Here is a 21,003-nt window from a genome sequence, read left to right as displayed (position 1 = left end):
AAGGACTGTTTAATTCTACGTGATTTACATTTTTGAAATAAACCATAAATACTGAATATTAATTCCTTTACTTATTAATACTGCTATTACTTAAAATGAGAGGAAAGGAAGACATTACCAATTAGCAATAACTACCAGAAAGTAATTAATTTTAAATAGAAATTTTAAAAAACTTTCAGTCACATTTAATCCACGACTTCCAGCATCTCCATGCCATCCTCACTCCTCTCTTCTCCTTTTAACATCGCTCAGCATAGAGTCATAATCATACAAAGCTACAAACATTAAAAGATGTCCATCTGATATCAGCCAAATACACTCACCAGATTCAAATTAGGACAGCTCCTTATCTCAGCTTCCATTCTTATCTTTCTCCTCTGAGTGTATGCCAAGAGTTCAGCCTATGAAACCCCTTTAAGTACGCATGTCAGACAAGTTCCATGACTTCTTTCAAATATACATATTTTAATTTGCAGCAATCAAACTCTTTGACATAAATGTGAAGCCGAGAAGTGATTAAATGTGTGTTCCACTGTAATGAAACATGACATCCTCAGATTTTATTTGATGTGCAGAGTTTCACAAAGATTTCTTTAATGAATTCTGCTCTTAGTGTTGGCAGCAAGTATATCATCAGCCCCAAATAATCAGCTATAGGTTGGTGAACTTTGTGATGGCTCTGCAGAATGAAGTGCTACTTTATTTGCCTGAGAGTGTCTGACATCCCACTTCATGGTATTTCCAACACTCAAATTTATTTGCAAGTAATAAACTATAAATCACAATAGTGGGGGATGTCTTTGCAGACTCAGTCAGCAAAGTGGGAGAGATGATTTATTTATTTAATCTTTTGCTGTCGTAATGTGAGAAAAGCTCCCGTTTCTGTCAATTCTTCTTACCTAGATGTATGTAGGGTTATAGCAGAGCACTTATCAACAGATCAAAAGGGTCTTAGCTCAATATATGCAACCAATTTTAAAAGATGCTTCAAAGAGAGAGTGGCAGTACAACGTCAGCACTTGGTGGCCTTGAAGTAGAAATCTAGTTTCTTTTGTTGACTCATGAAAGTATTTTGTTTGATATTGAGCTTTCGGGAACAGTAACAGCTCATGACCCAACTTGTGTTGGAAATTATGAGTCTTATGCATTTAGTTCTGGTCGTATCCAAGCATGTTGTGTTATGGTCTGAAATGTGAAATAAAGCAGTAACCCATGCCCAACAAGATGAAGACACCAGGCTGCACCTAAATGTTGCAGACTGAGCTAAAACAGTAACTCTGAGGATAACATCCAATCTTGTCATTTAAAATGGGAGAGGTTGAGGTTCATTATAACCCTTGAGGCATCGTTAACATTTAGTTACAACTTTAAACCTTAGGTCAAAAATGGTCCCATTCATAAAGGTGTGATATTAGTGTTAAATTTCAATATTATTTCAACTACTTCAGACCTAAGCACAGATATAAGGATTTTTTATTATTATATATGTAGATTTTTTATTTTTTATGTCCTTTTTGTCATGACAGCCCCAGACTTCTCTTCCAAAATGTGGTGCCAACGTGTTATAGGAACCTTCTGGTAAGAACCCCATTTTTTTTTAAATTGTGTCTAAATGCATGTACTTGTTCAAACTTATCTATATTTATTTTTGTGAACTTTGGATCATCACACAAGACAAACAGGAATCAGGAAAATTGTCATTCACATTATGGGCTATAAGTTGGAGAGAGGATATGATTAAACAAGTTTTACTTCTTCATGCTCTTTTTCAGATTTTGTTTCACCAATTAAGATCACGTCTGAGTGCGTATAGACTTACAGATATGTACAATTGAATATTTTGTTTAAATTATTTACATTTCTAAATTTATATGTGATATGGCGTTGAGTTTAAACTCATTTAAACTCAACGCCATATCGCCAATGAGTTTAAACCAATGAATATGGATGTGTTGATTGCAATTTTTCAGTTTTAAAGTTATTGTTCACAGATCACTTTTTGATCTCTTTGGTGGAAATCTTTCTGAAATAAATTCTGGAATTCTGAAAAAAAAAAAAAAAAAAAAAGCAAAACAAAAGCAATTTCAAACATGAGGTGTAATTTCAGGTATGAAGTTATTAAAGCCTTGATTATCAATAATTAATTACATCGCATTTGATGCATTATTGATGCAATATTTATTTTTTTTAAACTCCCGCTGTTAAGCAATAGTTTTAAAAATGGTCCCTCATACAATTGTTCTAAAAATCAAAATTTTAAACAAAATACTTTTTTTTCACTTTCAATATATCAAATCTTTTCAAAACTTCATACCTAACCTTAGATATAAAGTTTTATATTCTGGTTGGCAATTTCACCTCATTTTACATTACCTTGAGCATCTTTAATCTGCTCCAACTCAAAACCTACCATACTTAGACACTTCCAACCTGGACTTGATTATTCTACACTAATAGCAGAATCCTATGAACACAATTTGGGATTTGTGAAAGCTTTATTTGATTTGAGAAATGTAATAAAGGGCCATATCAGTGCTTTTTTTTTTTTTTCCATTTGGACCATCTTAGAACTGGTCCTGCTCCAAAACTTGCTCCAAAACCTGCCCTTTAACTGTTTCCCGAATCAGAAGCTACAACTGGAAGCCAACTTCCGCTTTGTCGCTTCCTTCTGGGTCAAAAGAAGAGCCTCTGCAGAAGCGAACTGGTGAGTCACGTGATCAAATTAGCGCAATTTGATTGGCTAAAAGCCGCTCGATTCTTCTTCTTCTTGAATTTTGTTTGGCAGGTGTCATTCAATGTTAAGATCCATTATCAGCCGCTTGACTCGATCTAGTGCTGATTGCTTTGGCATGAGTCACCACAAGGTCAACACATTTGCAGGTGAATTTTGCAGGCGAATTTCTGCAGGTGAATTTTTGCATTTGAATTTTTTCAAACAAATTCTTGCAGGGGAAATTTTTACTGCCAAATTTTAAGTACAAAAAAAAAAAATCACATGCATAATTCCACAGGATAAAAATTCTGCAATATAAATTCAATCTCTAAAAAAATGTCTGATTCTAATGAGACTATTTTACTTCCACAGATACACTACCAAATTAATGAATCCTGGAGTTACGATCACTCCCATGGCTGCAGGTGTATAGTTTTGTGTGGAGAAATATGACTGGCCTGCACAGAGTCCTGACCTCAATCTTCTTGAACACCTTATAAAATCATAAAAGATAAATTAGAGCGGAGGCTGCAATTCGGGTTTTCTCACCCAACAATGAACACTCCAAGCCTTACAGAATAGTTAAAGTTGCTATTGCTGGCAACGGTGGGTCTATCAACAAATTTCACCTTATAGAATAAGTATAGGATATCATCAAAGTTCATGTATATGTAAAAGTAGACCTTTGGCAATATAATGGATGAAGATTTTTTCTCTTAAAAAAACGTGTTTATACAGCTCCACTGCAAAGGCACAACAGTTTTTATTTTTGGTGCTGAACGCAGCAGGGATCCAGCATTTCAAATCCTCAGCCCCTTTACTGTTCATGAGTAAGCTATAACTGACAGCAGATAGATGGATTGAGAAGATTGGCGTGGCTAAACTCGCCTAATCCTTCGCATTCTGGCTGGGAAATCAAACTAATTCAGTTAATTTCACACAGCACTGTCCATGTAAACATCAAAGCACTTAAAACGGAGGACAGAGTGACAAATTTGTCAGTTGGCTTCTTCTTATAATTTCTCCAAAATGCTTCTGCTCAGGCCATTAAAGAAATTGCTGCATTACAGAGTTTTAGTGTGACAAGTGGCTATTGATTTGCACTAAGCCTGAGAAAGCTGAGCCCTAACCTATTGGGACAAAACGCATCTTTTAAGAAGATGAGTCTGATCTTTTGGACATGTGTAGTCTGACTTGAAATGCTAACGCTAAAAGAAAGAAATTGGGACTAACTGGAACAGATGCAAGATTGTTGCTCATAAACAAATGAATCCAAACTTAACATCAGGTTTTTGCAGTGAGACGTCAGTTTTTACCATAAAGTACCAGCATGAGAGATTTGTCTGCAAAGAGCAGATCTGGGAAACGACACAGAAGGACATAATTGTCTGCTTATTTAAAATTTTAAGCTTTGTAAAGATCAGAAGCACTACTTTAAAGATTATCTCAGGGATAAATAAAATTAAGACTGTGAAAATATTTGTACAATTATGAGCAGCGAAGAAACTTTTCATACAGAAATTATACACAGGCGCAACTCAATAATTTGGAATAAATTAGATTGTAACAATTTCACTTAAAATTAATATTATATTAAATTGGAGATGAGTTGTTAAGGAAGCTCAGGTTGCTTTAATAGCAGCATTCAGGTGATCTCTATTGTTAGCACTGGTATTTCTCATATTCCTCTTTATAACACTCCATAGTTTTTCTATGGGATTCAGGTCAGTTTGTTGCCCAATCAAGCACAGAGATACGATGGTCATTAAACCAAATATTGTTACCTTTGGCAGCATGGAGAGGTGTTAAGTTCTGCCAGAAAATGAAAATCAGATCTGACAGACTAGCACTGACTTTAGACCTAATAAAACCAAGTGGACCATCAGCTATTCAAATCATCACTGAGAGTGGGAATTTTACACTGAACCTTAAGCAGCTTGGATTCTGGGTGCCTCCACTCTTTCTAAAATCTCTGGAACTTTGATTTCCAAATAAAATTTTGATTTTACTTTCATCTGAAAACAGGACTCATGAGCAGCAACCCATTCTTTTCCCTCATCATTAGGGACCCAAATATTAAACTGAGTAGTGGGTGGAGCCAGAGACTTGTGGCCTTAACGGCCTCATTCGTGTACTTAATGGCCCTGTTGGTGAGATTGTTCTGACCACAATTTACAAGCCTGATCCTACCAACCCATGTAAAAAATTAAAGTAGCCTTTTGGATGACAGAAAAAATGTCTTAAAGAAACAGGAGAAGTTTAGTGTCCTTCAGTTGAAGTATTGAGAAACCAGTTGTTACTGAGATGCTACACAATGTCCGCTCTTGTAAAGTGGTTAATCTGAATTTCAGTGTTAAAGATGCGACCTTTCGTTCAAGACATTTGAACTGAAACGCTCCATCATCTAGAGCTCTAGTACATCATCATGAAAACAGAGGGCACCGAAATTTAAACTGGTGTCCTCTGCAGTAAACTGCTCTACCACTGAGCTATACTCTTCCTCTTCTAACTGAACAGGTCCTAAACCCAGCTATTTGGATTTATGCTCTCAATTTATTCATTTACTACACATAAAAAAGAGGATCTTTATTGTTTAAAATTCAGAAGTGCTTGAAAAGTGAACTGTGCTTCAACAAGAGCAACAGGAGACCTTTGACTTTCACATTCCTGCCAACACAATTTTTATAATTTATGGTCAACATTTTGATGTGCAGAGTCTAAAGGCTCTGTATGGTTTTCACCTTTCTTTTTATCTTTCTAACATCTTTCTAACAATCTCATTTCACAAAAGATGACATTTTGACTATTTTTTGTGTTTTAGATCCTGTTGTGTTAAAATTAGGTGTAAAGTAATGCTGAATCGCTTTAACTGTTACATTATTTGGTTGCAGTCAAAGTTAAATGATGTCTCCATTTTTCCTCTCCACAGTCAGGTTAGGTGTTCTTCTCTGAAGGCTATTGGTGTTTCAGTTGTTTGCTGATTATTTGGAAAGATAATAAAGATAAAAAATGTTAGGGTAAAAAAACAAGATCTCAAGCTCCACTTGAGTTATAAACCAGAGTATGGATTAGTCTTTTAAAGAGCCTTTAAACTTCCTGAGCTCTGAACTGTTTTTATATGAGAAGGTACACTGTTCTAAAAAGGAGCTGTAGCTGCAAAGGTGAGAGACTCTGTAACCATAAAAATGTAATTATTCCTTTTAATGAAAAACACAGAAATTAACCATTAAATCCGCAAGACCCAAAAGATACTATCAATTCAAATTCAACCAATAAATTGTATGAGCACACACACCGGCCACTTTATTCGGCACACCTGTATAATTGCTTGTAAACACAAACAGTGAGTCAGCCAATCATGAGGCAGCAGCTTAGTGCATTTAGACAAGCAGATGCGGTGAAAACGACAGCCTCAAATTTAACCCAGGCATCAAAACGGGCAAAAAAAGGGGGTTTAAATGACTTTGACCATGTCAGGGTTGTTGGTGCCAGACGGGCTGGTATGAGTACTTTAGAAAATTCAAATTTCGATTCGTGAGGTTTACAGAGAATTATCCAAAAAAATATCGATTTAGCGTCGGTTGTGCAGTCAAAAACGCCTTGTTTATGCCGGAGAATAATGAGGCAGACAGGTAGAAAGATAGAAAGGTAGAAGTAGCTCAAAACACCCATTCAAAACATGCAAAAAACTCTGTATCCACAACATGCTTACCCTGAAGCAGATGAGCTACAGCAGCAGAAGGCCACATTGGGTGCCACTCCTGTCAGCTTAGAAAAACTGATGTTATACGATTCACACAGTTCATCAATACTGGACAATAAGAAACTAGAAAAACGTTGCAGAGACTCTGATAAGTCTCACTTTGAGCTGTGACATTTAGATGGTAGGGTCAGAATCTGGGACCATAGATCTGTCCTGCCTTGTATTAATGGTTCAGGCCGCTTGGTGTGGGGGACATTTTCTTGCTACGTGTGAGCCCCCATTAGTAATAGCTATCATCTAAACAACACAATGAGGAAATAAATAGGGGACTGCTTGTTAAATTAATGTAGAGGCTAAAGAACGCACCTCATGAGACAATGCACTCCTTAAATAGGACTGCACATGAATAAATAAACTAATCATCTCACACAGAAGGTTTTTACCAATCTGTTTTCAGTCTTTAATCCCCTGAAACCTGTAGTAATACTGATCATTAAATGTTTGCTGTTACTTGGTTTATATATTATCTTTGTTACTTTAATTATATGAAAACAATTTATGTTTTATGAGAATTCAGTGTGTGATTAAAGTATTCCCATGCTGCATGTGTGGAAATGATTAAATCCTTTATTTCAGAAGTAACTGGAACTAGGCAGTCCTTGATGGTGTTTGTGTGCAGCACGGAGCCATTTATTAATGAATGAAGATTGCATGCACATGTTCGTTATCATACTCAAACATGTGGCTTGGGCATGCAGAGGCTCATGAGTGAGCAAACATTTGGGCTGTTAAATATTTGTAGTGCAGAGGAAAGTTGCTTTCATTACTTAGGCAATCTGTTTGGGTCATATTAGCGATAAATCTTGCAGCTAGCTGGATCACATATGTCAATTATGAGGCACACTTTCTGCCACATTTTCTCATAAAAAGGTGTCATTTAAGCTTTAGATTAGATTCTCATCTGCAATTAGCACAAAGGAGACAAGAAATGTGAGGTGAACGGACACGTGTGCATCTCCCTGCGTGCACAGCATGTGTCTGAGATAATACACAGAAATACACACATACACGCATGTGGAAGCAATCTCCTCAGGCTGTCTCTCACCTGCAACCTCAGACTCATTAGAGTAGGATGGAGGGAGGAGGGTGAAGGAGCTGAAGGATGAAGAAGTAAAACGAATGGAACCTTCTGCATAAATGAAGCACATCTAATCTGTCAAATTAGCAGGAACTGCAATTCGTGTCCTGTTAACCATATTGAAGCTAACGTTGCTAGCAAACTTCACTTTATTGTTCTGTAAATATATGTTTATTTGCATATTGGTGCGTGTCTGTACATGAGTCAGACTGAGTGACTCAGAATTAGATGTTTCTTGTTTCCTCAGGCATATATGGAGAGTGTGTGTGTTTGCAGAACACCTTTGCTGATAGTGACAGGTTTAAAGGGCTGAGGGAATGTGTGTATGCGAATGTGTGTCTGAATACACTCAGATTACAGTACATTTGTGTCTTTCTTATCCACTTATTCACATTCTCCATGGAAGTGGCCAGTCTTTCATCACAGCGCGTGTTCACTTGTTTGACGGATTCATTCCTGAGGCGACTGCCGCTGCTAAATATCACACACCTGGATGAGCAACGCCCGTCTCTCATCCTGCATCTCCCGGGACCCCATTTCCTCGCTAATAATAACCAACAAATCATACAACACTTTCCCCTTGATGAAACTTCACCACAGTGGCTGGATTGTGGATGACATCATTTACCGCAGCAGACTTTTAACGCTCCAGGAGCAGAAAAGACATGCAGAAGGAAGCCAGGTGAAGGATTAAACCACTTCTTTAAATCACACTACAAACATGTTACAAATGACAAATGAAACTGGACATAAGATAACATTTGTTTGGTTTCTCTTGGGTGTATATGTATGAAAGGAAATAATTCTGTGTGCAATTTAATCTTGATACAACTCAGAAGTTAATGAAAGCACAGTATTGGTGTGGAAAACAAAGGAAATGTTTGCCCTTACAGATTTCTTCAGTTTTTACTGTTTCATCACATAAATGCTTCAGATCAAACACATTTCAGTACTAAATAAAGCTAACCTGACTAAATATAAAAAACTAATGTCAAAAGATGATTTAATTTATTTCAGGAAAAAATAAACAACTATCCAAACCAAAAGTGATCATCCCTGCAAAATCAAGAAATTGAACATAAATGGAACCTGTCTAACATGAAGTAGGCTAAAAAAATCTCCAAAAGCAACATACAATATGATGCCATGGTGTAAATAAATTCAAGAACCGATAAAAAACAAAGTCTATCAGTTGGGAGAAGGTTACTGAGCCCTTTGTAGGGCTTTGGGACTCCAGCAAAACCACAGCAAAAGCAATTATCTACAAATGGAGAAAACATGGAACTGTGGTAAATCTTTTTAGGAGATCAACACCTAACAAAAATAGGAATGCATCAACATCTGAAGCACTGAATTTGCTGATTCATCCAGGGAATTTACATTGGTGGCAGACTCTTGATCAGCTGAATGGACAAATCAGGTGATGGTGAAGATTGATACAGTGAATGTTACACTGGCTTTCACCACTCCAAGGACATGTGTTTTATTTTTAAAACAAGCCAAACCAACCCTTTAAGGCCAGAGTGCCAGGAGCACTCTGAGAAAAGCATTTCCAAGCTTTCCAATGCTATGATTGAATGCTATCCGCTTGAAAAACGAAGACAGAAGATTATAATATCTGTGGTTGGAAAAAAAACTCTGTGGCTGTTCGATTTTCATGATGAAGCTGAAGGCAGGCAGCTGTTTCTGAAACAGGAAGGTGACTGTAGTATTATCGTAGTATCAGTATTAAGTATTTATACTAAAGAATATTTGAATGTGAACAAAATAAAAAGAATTAACACATTAACTGCAAAACAGTCAAGGTGTGAAATTAAATAACATGCAAACTCAGCCATTTCAGCATAAAAGTGAAAAGAAATCTGTAGGATATGCAAAACAATAAAAAAATAAATAAAAGATTACAAAACAAGTAAGAAGTGTGGTATTTATCATTTCATATTTTTATGAAAAATTTCTCCTGTTGCTTGGAGAAATTAGAGAAATGATTTCCACTAGATGTAGGAAAATAAAAGCAAGATAACAAAGGAAAAAACAGAATTGCAAAAATAATGTAAAACACATGTATTTAATTTATTTATTTAAATTGAGTCAGACTCTGTCGTCCTCAGCAAGGAAATTTTATTCACTGCCTGCTTAGATTTTATTGCATCCTAAAACTCGCCATCCCAGCAAAAATGCAAATCAAATACATTAGAAACCACATGGTGATTTCAGAATACTGGGTCAAAAAGTAGCTCATAATCAACTGGACGGTTGGTGACTATATCAACAGTTCCTGCATGGTTTACAGTCCTTAGAGCAGAACCTGAAGATGCTACTAAAGAAGGCAAGCATGCAGAAAAAGCTCTGATATTCATATTAAAACGAATGTGTAAATGCAAAGCCCAGTTGAAAGTGCTTGTAGAACCTACACAGGCTCAAACAAGTGCTACAGGCATTAGGTGGGGCCCATTTGCCATTTACAAGAACAGTTTTGCATCTTGTTCATTGTTGAGATATTCAACCACCATTGAAACTCATGGAAGAACATTAACAGCAGAATGATCTGGGGAACGTTTAATTGATCTAGCTCACTTCAAAGCTGTAAGATGAAAAATGGATGATGAGATACCTAAATGGCATAAATTTATTCTTTGATTTCAAAAAGTAATCTCTCACTTTTATTTGTATTTTCAAACTAATTTGTCCAGACTATCAAACACTAAAATGTCCCTTAAACTTTGGAGTGCGGAACGTCTAGGTTAGAAAATCTTTCCTTACAATCAGTTCTTTTATCCAGATTTTTGGAGCAATTAGAAAGCTACCTGTCTTTACTTCTCAGTTTTAAATATACGTTTCTTCATCTACAAATTGTTTGGACCCTAACCATACATCAATCTACAAACTGTCTTTTTTGTTTTCTAAACTCTTGAGTCTTAATTTAAGGCTCTTCATTAATTGCATTTATATATTATGTATGGGAAGAAACTTGTGCCATCAGAAACTGAATTTGAATTGCTCAGACTGAATCTGTATTTGTGTGTAATTTGAAATTAAATGCATTGCTTTGAAAATGCATTTCACTAAACTGAAACTGAATATAATGGTTTAAAACTGAATTTGTTTGCTTTGAAAATTGCTTTGCTTTGTATTGAAAATTCAGTTTAATTACTTTCACTTTCAGGTCTGAAATTCAATTTCAGTTCCAAAATTCAGTTTTTTGTGTCACACATCCAGGTCCTTGAAGCCACAGATTAATCAAACATAGATTTACTGATTCACGGATGTCATTCACTATTGCTGCGTCCAAATTCAGGACATTCTTTTGAAGGATGCATTTGTAGGCCGATAACACCCTGGATGAGGCGACGAATGCTGTCCAATCTCCAAGGCTCCAACAAATTCGTCCTTCTTATCCCAGATTTGAAGGATGGGTCCAGTGTGTCTTCCGTGGCCCACCCTATCCCATGATTCATTGCGGGTCGAAGCAGATTGTTCAAACGGAAGTAGCAAAGGCCGGAGGAGAAGGAAAAGTTGTGAATAAAATTGGATATATTGCGCATTCTGTGAAACAACTGAACTTTTACAATGTTTTTAGATGAGAATGTAGTTGTGTAAACCTAAAATATCTGATCAGTTTGTCAAGATATTGCTTAGTTACACAAATACGCCGATGTGTTCGTCCGCTGCCCCAGCAGCAGGCTCACCTCACCAGCTGTCAGCTGACCGGGTGGTTGAGGTGTGCTGAACCCCGAGAGAACAGCTGAGAACGGCACATTGTTTTCAAAATCCCACTGTGTTTTCCCAATGGGTGGAAGTTAAACAGATATAATTCAGTCAGATGATATCTTATATTAATGTTTAGTTTATTTATTATAATAATTATTATTATTATGCTCTGCAAATAAACTGATTTAAATTTGTTCCTAAAGTTAATATGTTAGTGTTTAAGTTGTTTAAAGTTTTACAAATAAATTAAACAAATGGTATTTGTCATCAATGTATTTTATCTAGTGTTAGATTTATATCTATGAACACAAAAAATATTCTCAACATTTACAAGATCATAAAGCAATAACATTTTAAAACAAAACAGCAAATAAAAACCGTGTAGTTAATTACAATAGAGATAGCGTTATTAACCTTCAGGCTCCATTTGTTCGGCTTCACAGCTCTGCGCTTCATGCTGACACGGTTGCTAGGCAACAGAGGTTACGCTGAGGTAAGGGCAAGAGAAACGCAGACCGATGTAACACTGGCGGCACATTATGCTAATCTGGCATGTTTAGCTAATAGCTACAGGTAGCATAAGTGTTAATGTTTGACCATCATTTGTCGCTTCTTATAGATGCTCATTTGACTTGATGATTGACATCCTCCAAGCTCATGTATACTGCACTGCTCCACCTCAGCATGCCGTAAAGGAAGTTTAACCTGATGTGAAACGTAAATCGATGAATCTGTGTTTAATTAATCTGTGGCTTCAAGAACCCGGTTGTGTGACACAAAATCTGAATTTTGGAACTGAAATTGGATTACAGACCTGAAAGTGAAAGTAGTCAAACTGAATTTTTAATACAAGAAAATACATTTTAAAAGCAAATGAATTCAGTTTCAAACCATAAAATTCAGTTTCAATTTAGTGAAATTCATTTCAAACCAATGAACTTAATTTCAAATTATACAAATATAGATTCAGTCTGAGCAATTCAAAATCAGTTTCTGATGGCACAAGTTTCTTCCCATAATTATGTTACATATAATCAATGGCTCAACTGCACTGCTGCATACCCCAGGGATTAGTAGTCAGTCCCCAACTGTTTTCAAATCAAATGATTCATCTTGGCCAGCTCTTACAGAAACCTGGAAATGCTTTAAAATTTCTAGAGAGGCAACTCTCACCTAACAAAGCCCACAAATTCAAGGAGGGTTTGAACTTTTAAATCTTACTTTGCTTACATTAGGCCATTGATGGCTGACAATGGATTTAAGCTAACCAATGATAACTTAGATGTCATTCTTTTTGTTCTGGTGAATTATTTTAGTCTCATGTTGTTCGGTCCATCTAATAATAGTTTCTCAGAGAGAAATATTTATTCAAAAATGTTATTCTAAACCCCAAGTTTAAGGTGTTTTCCGTAACTTTTTCAGTTCAAGACTGTTTTAGAAATAAGGACCATTCTTTCAGCTACTTACTTGTGTTGGCAATGGTTCTCTTGTTCATTTTATAGTGATTTTACTCTAAACCTTTTGTGTTACCCTTTTAAAATATGTGCTTGACCCTAAATATATCAGAGACTTTTTTAATTTGAATGTCAACTCCTAACCACTGGGATCCATAAGCAGTGTGTTGCGATTGTTCCTAGGCCACAGTTCATGATGAAGGTTGTTGAACTCAAGCCCATCATTTTAGTCTGTCTTCATAAGAGCAATACAGTTTTTATCATTGTAAATAAAATGCAACTAAATTATTAATGAATATAGAGCATGTTAAACTCTATGTAAAATGTATCAGGTGACACAACTGAACAATTCTGAACATGTCAAAATCCTACCATCTTTGTCCGTGTTCAGACAGCCATTTTCAGCAGGGACACACCATGTCAGCATTCTGGAGGTGCAAACAATAATATGCTTGTGTGCAAAAGAATACAATGACAGCGGTCTTCACATGGCTGCATCTTTGGCGGATGGTTTAATTTTTTTGTTATAAATTCTGGTATGAGGATAAATTAGACTGAGCTGAAATGCATAGGTCCCACTGTTGTTGCTCTCCTCAGCTGTGAGTCAGTGAAGGACTTTGGGAGCCCAAATATGCAGCTGGATTTGCATTGAGTGCATTGATGCGAAAGATTTAAATGGCATCAGTCTTGCTATTAAAGCAAAGCAAAAACGTCGGACAAACAAGAAGCGGTGTGTGTGTGTGTGTCTATGTGGGTGTTGAGGATAACATGAGGAGTTAGGCTCCATGCTTAGTGTATGTAGCAGCTGCAACTTGCAACCTCCGTCCACACTGTAGGGGCTATTCCGCTGTCTGAAAGACTGACAAATACAAAAAGCTGAATAGTGATGAGAGATAACTGAGAGGATAGTTCAGATGCTATTTTTTAAACTCACTTCTTGTTCTGTTGCACTTCAGCATTAGAGAGAAGGAAAAACAAAAGCCATGCTGTTGAGTCAAGGATTGGAATCAGCTTCTAAAATAACCTTTGACGTCTGTTCACGATGGTTATGCATTCATGAAAGCTTGCAGGAGTTTGCAGGAACTCCAGACCAGAGGATGGGAAAAATCCTGACCGAATTTGAAAAGAGAAAACAGTGTTTTGTTCTTTTCTTTCTGATTAGCCACAACCCTCGTTCTTCAACACAGCAGCAAAAAATCATGGAACAAACCCAGCTAAACGAAAAAATGAAAAAATAAATAAACAAATAAAACTAATCAAACATCATTTACGTACGCTGATAATGCACAAATTAGCTGCAGAGGAAAATACTGCAAGCAGACCTGGAAGGAAAAATCTTTTAGGAAGCAAACAGTGTGGATTAAAACACAAAAGAGTCTACCATGACACCCGCACTCTAATGTGGCAATATTAGTGAGTGCATAAAGGAAGCTCCCTGTTTTTGCCCGTGGAACCAAGCAGACAGAGCACTCCTGCAACTTCCCATTCATAGACTGGGAACACAACATTACAGTGTTATAATATCTGGATGCAGACCCCATCCTTTACCATCCCCCCATTGTTTTCCCTGACGGTCCCTAAAATCCCTTTACACTCCCACCCTTCCCTCTGCTTCCACCACTGATCTCCTCTCCCATCCCCCATTCTAAAAGCTCCACTTCCTCTTCCCCATCATCCTTCAACAGCCATATGGATTCTCTTTAGTTTTGTACACAAAACTAAATTAAACTCTGTCTTCTGTTAATTGAACAGCAAGGAAATATTCCAAAATCTAGTCTTAATTCCCCACTGGGGGTAGTCTACAACATCTCACTGTGATATGACAAGGTGAAACAGAGTAACACACGCCTGAGACAGACAGACAGCAGCAATAATACCCAAATCAAGAGGGACCATTCAACCTTTTCCCCAAGTTGGTTTTAAAAAGATTAGTGTAAACTGTTTGCAACGCATAAGGTGGTTTTGAGTTTCTCTGAAACAAAACTCCTCTAAAAACAGGATTTTGATATGCCTTCAGTGAGTCACAGCGCTGATGTGAAATAAGCCACTAACAAGCAGCAGAAGGCAGGAAGAGACCCTCCAAAGAGCAGAAAGATTAACTGACTTCAACATAAGGGTCAGTTGCAACACACGCTTGCAGAAATTTACAATTATTTCACATATCGATGAGACTGATTTTTTTTGCTCAGGAGAACATCTCTGCCACCTGATGCAAGGAGGAGCTGATTAGAGCTGTGATTTATGACTAACTGTGGATGAGAAGAGTTCAGCTGGACTGACCTTAGAAGAGACACTAGAGATACATGGCAGAAAGACGAATGGGTTAGGGAGGAAAAGTGGGAGATGAAAGTAAACATGAGAGGGTATTAGGCTGCTCCTGTACAGAAGCCTGGATTCGTCATAAAACCTATTGTCTGAACTGATAAGCCACTGGATTCAGCCTCTCTGTATTGTTAGGACTGACACTCAGCGCACTCATGGCAAACAGACCCTGCATATTGTTTCAATAAAACATAAATCACAAACAGGTCCCTGAGGATGTAATAGCACACAACAACACTAATGACTTATTGATTAACAGCTGTCCCATTAAAACCGCCTCCTTCTTGACATCAGATATTTCCCATTAAACTGAAGCTAGCGTGAAATTGGCACTTAGAGCATCATGATTCAAAATGTTACGATGCTTTATCTATTAAGGGCGTGACTATGAGTCAATCACTTAAAAATAAGTGTGAATTACTGCAGAAATGAATTAGCATTACATAATGAAATGTGGCTTTTGCCCTGAGGCATGCTGCAGTTTAAAACCAGACATGTTGGAGGAGTGAGTGCGACCTCCAGGATCTTCAGTTGCTGAAGTTGCACACGTGCTGCTATAAAAAGGACCATGCAAAGGCCAAAGGCCACAGCCAGCCACAGTTGAGGTAATTTGCCACAGATAAGTGGTGACATCTTTAAATAATGAAAAGTGCTGAAGAGGATAAGTGGCATGAAAAGGAGTTGCAAAAGAGAGCTAAGTAGGATGAAAAAGGCTCTAAAGAGTAATGAATGGGATGAAACAAACATGATGGATGGATGGATGAAAAGGGGTATAAATGGGATGATAAAGAGGGATAAGATAAAAATGTGTAGAAAGATAAATAAGGATAGAAGGATTCACTAAGAGGGAACAGTGGGATGAAAATGTGAAAATGAGTCACAACTGAAGATGAGGAGGATGATAAGGGGTCATAATAAGGGATGAGTGGGATAAAACAGGTCAGTAAAAAGCATGAGAGATATGAAAATGAGTTATAAGGGGGAATGAGGAAGACAAAAAAATAAATGGATGAGAAGTGGAGGGTAGGGTCAAAGAAGATAACAAGTCAACCTGCATGGGGGAGCCTGCTATAGGTACACCTGCCAAGTGATTAGAGGTGTGGATGAGGTGTGGTGTTGTATGTTGTTAACACATTACCTACATGAGTAATGGGATGAATGACTCAAATAACACCGATTATTTTGACCAAATGCAGAGTGAGTTGATTCTGGTCTATAAAATCTGGCCACTTTAATTTTAATTGGACAGTGATTAATGATGCTAAGTTCAAGTGTATTTTTATAAGTGAAGCAAAAACGGGAGTTTTCTGTTTTCTTACTTTAAAAACTATTCTGTTTGTTGCCTTGAGGAAATAATTTATCCTGGACAAAAATATCCAAGGTTATATAACTTGCTCAAGGATATATCAAAGAATCATTCCATTTGAGTAAACCTCAAGCTCAAAAACACACAAATTTATGATGGCAGACAGAGACCATGACCCTTTTTTTTTTGACAAATTCACGGAATATCATTCATATTTATACGAGAGCCATGACATTAACGGCACAAGACAAGGATCTCCCAAGCAATTATACTTTAATATCTGGGTAATAAATCTGTGTCACCACACACCATCGATCAGGGATGGATCACTTTCCTCTGACAGCGCCATGGACACCATCCCTTCACTGTCACTGTTTTTGCCTTAAAGGAGCTCAGCAGGCTGAGTGAACATCCTGACTGAACAAAAGGCCAAGGTTTGTTATAGGCAGTAGTCAAAGTCGAAACAGAGGTCAGTTTAAAAAACTTCCTCATGTGGATTCAGTTTGCCATAAATATCGAAAATGTTGTAGGCGAGAGTGAGCAGATAAAGCAGATGGGCATAAATCTAACTTTAGTCTTGGTCAAGGGATGACAGTCATGTTGTCATGGACTGAACTATTTCTAGAACTGCTGGATTGATTGGTAAACAATTTACAACAAATAGTCCTAAAAACCACAAGAGACCCCTATTTAATTTGACCACAATGTCTTAAATTGAGGTCCTGTTACAATTTGTAAAGCTGAAAAAAATGTTCAGTTTCTGTGAAATAAATTAGATGAGCTGGTTTACGAGATAACTACCATCAATTAAAGTTCAAAAATAAATAATGAGTCCCATAAATCGGGTAGAAAATTGGAAAATTATACTAAGCTGTCAAGTCACTTAAAGACAGTTTAGTGTCTCCTTTTAAACTGCTGTACAGCACTTTTTTTTTTGCCAATTAAGCAGTGTCCTAAAATTAAGAAAGTTTAAATATTATGCTTTTTTTTTTTTTTTTGGCAGAGAACCAAATGAGGCCTGGATTTTAATTTTAAAAGTCCTGTTATTTTAAAGGCTCCATTATGCCTGGGACTCTAAAAGCTAACGTGCAGGTCGCACAGCGCATGCTCGCCGACCAGATACTGAGTGTGGAGCGGACCAACCCGGACTCCTTAGTAATCGTCGTTGGTGACTTTAACAAAGGTAATCTCACCCACGAACTCCCCAAATATAGACAGTTTATTAAATGTCCGACCAGAGAGGACAACATTCTGGATCACTGTTACACCACCATCAGAGACGCTTATCACGCCGTCCCACGTGCTGCACTGGGCCAATCCGACCACATCATGGTCCACCTGATTCCTGCATACAGGCAGAAACTAAAGCTCTGCAAACCTGTTGTGAGGATGACAAGGAAGTGGAGCAGTGAGGCTGTGGAGAATCTTCAGGCGTGTTTAGGCTGTACAGACTGGGATGTGTTCAGGACTACTACCAACAGTCTGGACGAGTACACAGAGGCTGTGACTTCCTACATCAGCTTCTGTGAGGACAGCTGTGTACCATCATGCACCAGGGTGAGTTACAACGACAAACCCTGGTTCACAGCCAAACTCAGAAGGTTAAGACTGGATGAGGAAGAGGCCTTCAGGAGTGGGGACAAAGACATATACAGAGAGGCAAAGTACAAGTTTGGCAAGGCAGTGAAAGAGGCCAAACGACTGTACTCTGAGAAGCTCCAAAACCAGTTCTCAGCCAACGACTCTGCGTCTGTCTGGAAAGGGCTCAAGCAAATCACCAACTACAAGCCGAAAGCCCCCCACTCCATCAACGACCGACGCCTCGCCAACGACCTGAACGAGTTCTACTGCCGCTTTGAAAGACAAAGGGACAGTCCTGCAACCATCCCCCACGACGCCCCCCAACAGCTGCAGCCACAATCCACCCCCCACTTCCCCAACCTCAAGAGGGGCCTTGGCACCTCCAACCCCCACCCTGAAGTTCCCCCCCACCAGCCCCCTACCCACGCCGAGGACGGCTCTTTCCATCCAGGAGAGGGACGTCAACAAACTCTTTAGGAGACAGAACCCCCGGAAAGCTGCTGGTCCGGATTCTGTCTCACCAGCCAGCCTGAAGCACTGCGCTGATCAGCTGTCTCCAGTCTTCACAGACATTTTTAACACCTCACTGGAGACATGTCATGTGCCAGCCTGCTTCAAGTCCTCCACCATCGTCCCTGTTCCCAAGAAGCCAAGGACCACAGGGCTTAATGACTTCAGACCCGTCGCCCTGACCTCTGTGGTGATGAAGTCCTTTGAGCGCCTTGTGCTCTCACACCTAAAAGACATCACCGACCCCCTCCTGGACCCCCTGCAGTTTGCCTACAGAGCCAACAGGTCTGTAGACGATGCAGTCAACCTAGCCCTTCACTTCATCCTCCGGCACCTGGACTCCACAGGAACCTATGCCAGGATCCTGTTTGTGGATTTCAGCTCTGCCTTCAACACCATCGTCCCAGTTCTGCTACAGGAGAAGCTCTCCCAGCTGAGTGTGCCCGACTCCACCTGCAGGTGGATCACTGACTTCCTGTCTGACAGGAAGCAGCGCGTGAGGCTGGGGAAGCACGTCTCTGACTCCCTGACCATCAGCACCGGTTCCCCCCAAGGCTGTGTTCTCTCTCCTCTGCTCTTCTCCCTGTACACCAACAGCTGCACCTCCAGTCACCAGTCTGTCAAGCTTCTGAAGTTTGCGGACGACACCACCCTGATCGGACTCATCTCTGATGATGACGAGTCCGCGTACAGATGGGAGGTGGACCATCTGTTAGACTGGTGCAGCCAGAACAACCTTGAGCTCAACGCTCTAAAGACAGTGGAGATGGTTGTGGACTTCAGGCAGAACCCAGCCCCACCTGCCCCCATCACCCTCTGTGACTCCACAATTGACATTGTGGAATCTTTCCGCTTCCTGGGAACCATCATCTCCCAGGATCTCAAGTGGGAGCCAACATCAGCTCCCTCATCAAGAAAGCCCAGTAGAGGATGTTCTTCCTGCGGCAGCTGAAGAAATTCAACCTGCCAAAGACTATGATGGTGCACTTCTACACAGCCATCATTGAGACCATCCTCACCTCCTCCATCACTATCTGGTACGCCGCTGCTACAGCCAAGGATAAGGGCAGGCTGCAGCGTGTCATTCGGTCTTCTGAGAAGGTGATTGGCTGCAGTCTACTGTCGCTCCAGGAACTGTACACCTCCAGGACCCTGAAGCGGGCAGGGAAGATTCTGGCTGATCCCTCCCACCCTGGTCACAGACTCTTTGAGACTCTCCCCTCTGGCAGGAGGCTGCGGTCCATCCGGACCAAAACCTCACGCCACAAGAACAGTTTTTTCCCATCTGCCACCAGCCTGGTTAACAAAGCCCGGAAACCACCCTGACACTCTCCCTTTCCCCCACACCCCCCCTGTTTTTGCTGACAGGACACCCGTAACTTGTAACTCTATGCGTTACATTAACGCTCAGCATGGACTCCTGCTTTACTAGCACTGCCATACTTGCACAATGATCACCTGCACTGTTGTATTGCTCTTGCATCTTATACTGCTCTATATTTACTCTCACTCACTTAAAACTGTGCACATATATTTATATTATATTGTAGATATGTTTATACTGTTTAATTTGTACTGTATTGCACCGACTATGCCAAAACAAATTCCTTGTATGTCCAAAAACGTACTTGGCAATAAAGCTTTTCTGATTCTGATTCTGATTAAGAAGAGAAACAGGCCCGCAGCATTGCAGATCTACCAATGTTAATATTGGGCATGAGGTACTTTTCTAGATATTCATCTTTTTTCTTATGGCATACCAATCTGCAGTGTTTGTAACCAAAAAGCTTAAACTTACTCGTATCTGACCAAAAGAATCAGTTCCAGAAAAAATCTCAGAACAGTTTAACAAACCACATTTCCTCTTTTGTGATGGTAGTACAGAAAAGGATTTTTCCTAGCGGGTATCAGTAAGTATTTTATGTCACCATTTCTTGTGTTTTCATAATTAAAACATATCCATTTCCATTAAACCGCATGTTCTCTCATCTTTTCCATTTTGAAGAGTGGCTAAGAGAAATGATGCTCCGTTCCATGTCCTATTTACAATAAATATGAGTAGGAAGTCATGAATTACTAATTAAAGTTACTAGACTCACTGACCTAATAAAATATAAATATTGATTAATATAAATATGATTATAAATAAATGCAGAACATTTCAATCTATAAAACAGCATTGTATGTGTCCAAGGCAAACAGGTGAAGCACTGAAGAGACCCTCAAGGGTTAAGACTATAATTTATACCTGAGAATGGTGCTTTATGCATAAACTTTTAACTTTACTCAATATAACTTGTAAACAACCATAATACTCTCTATCAAACATAACATTTAACTGAAATAAAAAACTATTTGAGTAAACACAGCTTATACCGTTACATCATAAAATCTCAGGTTTCTTTTAGAGAATCATGAACTGAACTAATGTTTATAAGTGTTCCTGTAGATTGTAACATGTGATAAAACAAAAAGTGGAAATAGAGAAACAAAAAGAGAGAGAGAGTAGGCAAATGAATGCAAATCTGCCAAGTACATTAAGAATTGATTCAGAGCTGCAGCCAA

General features: G+C 38.7%; 1 protein-coding gene and 1 long non-coding RNA gene across 3 annotated transcripts in view; one reads left to right on the top strand and one right to left on the bottom strand.

Moving 5' to 3' along the window:
* Positions 1–21,003, bottom strand: part of LOC124863928 (gap junction gamma-1 protein-like) — a 61,158-nt gene that overhangs the window by 22,542 nt on the left and 17,613 nt on the right. The window lies entirely within an intron of this gene.
* LOC124863929 lies at positions 2,654–3,122 on the top strand. The gene is made up of 3 exons (XR_007037220.1): positions 2,654–2,704; positions 2,786–2,880; positions 3,086–3,122. It is a non-coding gene; the product is annotated as an uncharacterized LOC124863929 (long non-coding RNA).

This window comes from Girardinichthys multiradiatus, chromosome Y (assembly GCF_021462225.1).
Source record: "Girardinichthys multiradiatus isolate DD_20200921_A chromosome Y, DD_fGirMul_XY1, whole genome shotgun sequence".
NCBI classification, from domain to species: Eukaryota; Metazoa; Chordata; class Actinopteri; order Cyprinodontiformes; family Goodeidae; genus Girardinichthys; species Girardinichthys multiradiatus.
The sequence above is the reverse complement of the archived record's forward strand: the minus strand, read 5'-3'. Positions and strand labels throughout refer to the sequence as shown.